Genomic DNA, 2472 nt, shown 5'->3' with positions numbered 1-2472 from the left:
TTTCTTTTATTATTTTTATTTTTTGGAAGGTGTTGCTATAATTCTTGCTAGAATGACACTGTCCACAAATGTCTATTTTGTTTTCTAATTGAATTTAATCTTATTCCAGAATTTATTTCCCAGGTATTACAAATGATAGTGAGACAGCTGCATTTAAAAGGCACATGGATTAAAAGTGCCCCTTTTAAAGCCAGTTTGTTGCATGAAAAAAAAACTCTTGCCATGACTCCATGAGATATTGGGTATGAGCAGCAGAGGGAGCAGTTGGGCTTCTTTCACCCAGCTTTGCTTTTGGTATGACATTGCCATGCAAAAGCAAAGCTCTCATGGCTGTGAGCTGTTTACCTCAAGAGTTTACCTCACTCTGGATCATAAAGGCCTTCAATCCCCCTTATTTTAAGAGCTCACTGCTGTCGCTCCCTGGGGAATCTACAACTTACGTCACTGGCACTAGAAAAGTCTCAAACGTGGGAGCTGAGGTTGCTGCAGAAGCCACCAAGTAGCAGTGCACATGGGCTCGTTCTCATTGCCTGCAGGTCTGTGTCATGGCTTGGTGTGCCTAATGGACGTGGGGGCTCGATCTGGATGACCCACGGTTTCCTAGGTGAAGATGGGATTTGATGCCTTCCCCAGATCAATCACCCCCGCTCCCTTCTTCCCTGTCACCCACCCAATTCAGCAGCCCTGTTATTGTCATGTCCTCAGTTCTAAAGAAAAAACGAGGAGAACTTGTGACACCTTAGAGACTAACAAAGGTGCCACAAGGACTCTTCGTTGTTTTTGCTGATACAGACTAACACGGCTACCACTCTGAAATCAGTTCTAAAGGGATCCCCTCATCACTTGGGTACAGCAGGTGTTTTTGACTCCCAGGTCCTTTGTGCTGGCTGTGGTGGTGCTCAAAGGAGGTGCCATTGTAGTTCAAGCCCAAGGATTCTGCAGTGTATTTAATACTCAAAGGCACCTGTCACAGATGACCAGGTTGCCTATATTGCACAGCCACATCTGCTGTTGGCAAATATGTCCAACGGCTGGAAAGGAGACACTACATGGAGAGGGCTCTGGGTTATTGGAATTCTTTACCAGATGTCTGAGTAGCAGCCGTGTTAGTCTGTATCCGCAAAAAGTAAAGGAGGACTTGTGGCACCTTGGAAACTAACAAATTTATTTGAGCATAAGCTTTCGTGAGCTACAGCGCTGTAGCTCACAAAAGTTTATGCTCAAATAAATTTGTTAGTCTCTAAGGTGCCACAAGTCCTCCTTTTCTTTTTACCAGGTATCTGGCTGGTGGGTCTTGCCCACATGCTCAGGGTCTAACTGATCGCCATATTTGGGATTGGCAAGGAATTTTACCCCAAGTGAGATTGGCAGAGACCTTGGAGGGTTTTCACCTTCCTCTGCAGCCTGGGGCATAGATCACTTGCTGGTTTGAACTAGAATAAATTGTGAAGTTTCTAAACCATGATTTGAAGAGTTCAGTAACTCAGCCAGAGATTAGGGGCCTATTCAAGGAGTGGGTGCGTGAGGTTCCATGGCCTGCGATATTTAGGAAGTCAACCTAGATGATCATAATGTTAGGCACATAGACTTTAAGGCCAGAGGTACCAACAGAAACAGGGGAACTCCAGGTGGGCAGAAACTCCAGGGGACAGTTCAAGCAGGAGGTGGCTTGTTGGCAGGTGAGTAACACACTCAGTCTATTCTGGTGGTGTCCTTGTAGACATGATGTCCTAGTAGATATGATGGCCTAGACTGCTGCCTGCCTAGCACAGCTATGTCAGAGGCTACCCCTAGAAGTGGAGCCATGCCAACTCAAGCTGTGACTTTGTCAGCCTTTGTAGCCCTGCCACCCTCTTCCCCATTTTTTCCCCAAACAAAATTTAAAACTTGGGACCTAAGCTAAACTGATAATGTCCCTTTAAATAAAACACTGTGGATGGCTGCTTTCCCTGACATTGCCTCCCACCACCCTGCTCAGGACAACCCATGTGCCAAAATACAGCCAGAAGCACAGAGAGCGCTAACATCATTCAGCACAGAGAGCGCTAACATCATTCACCACTTGTAGGCCCGATCACGTTCTTGTCACACTGCTGTAATTCTGGAGTCACCCCACTGCTTGTTCCATTCATTCAATGCTCAGTCACTCTGGAATCATTCCAGACTTACACCCATCTCACTGGGAGTTGAACTTGGTCCTTTGTGTGTTATTTTCTTGCTGCCCTGATTCTCTCTCTTTATATTATTCATTGATACTAACCTTTATCTAGAGCAGTGGTTCTCAAACTGTGGGTCGGGACCCCAAAGCGGGTCACAACCGTGTTTTAATGGGGTTGCCAGGGCTGGCATTAGACTTGCTGTGGCCCGGGGTTTAAGCTGACGCCCGAGGGCTTCAGCCCTGAGTGGCAGGACTCAGGTTAAATGCCCACTGCCCAGAGCTGAAGCCCTTTGGCTTTGCCCCCCTGCCCAGGG

The sequence above is a fragment of the Chelonia mydas genome, chromosome 3 (assembly GCF_015237465.2).
Source record: "Chelonia mydas isolate rCheMyd1 chromosome 3, rCheMyd1.pri.v2, whole genome shotgun sequence".
In the NCBI taxonomy this organism is placed as follows: Eukaryota; Metazoa; Chordata; order Testudines; family Cheloniidae; genus Chelonia; species Chelonia mydas.
The sequence above is the reverse complement of the archived record's forward strand: the minus strand, read 5'-3'. Positions refer to the sequence as shown.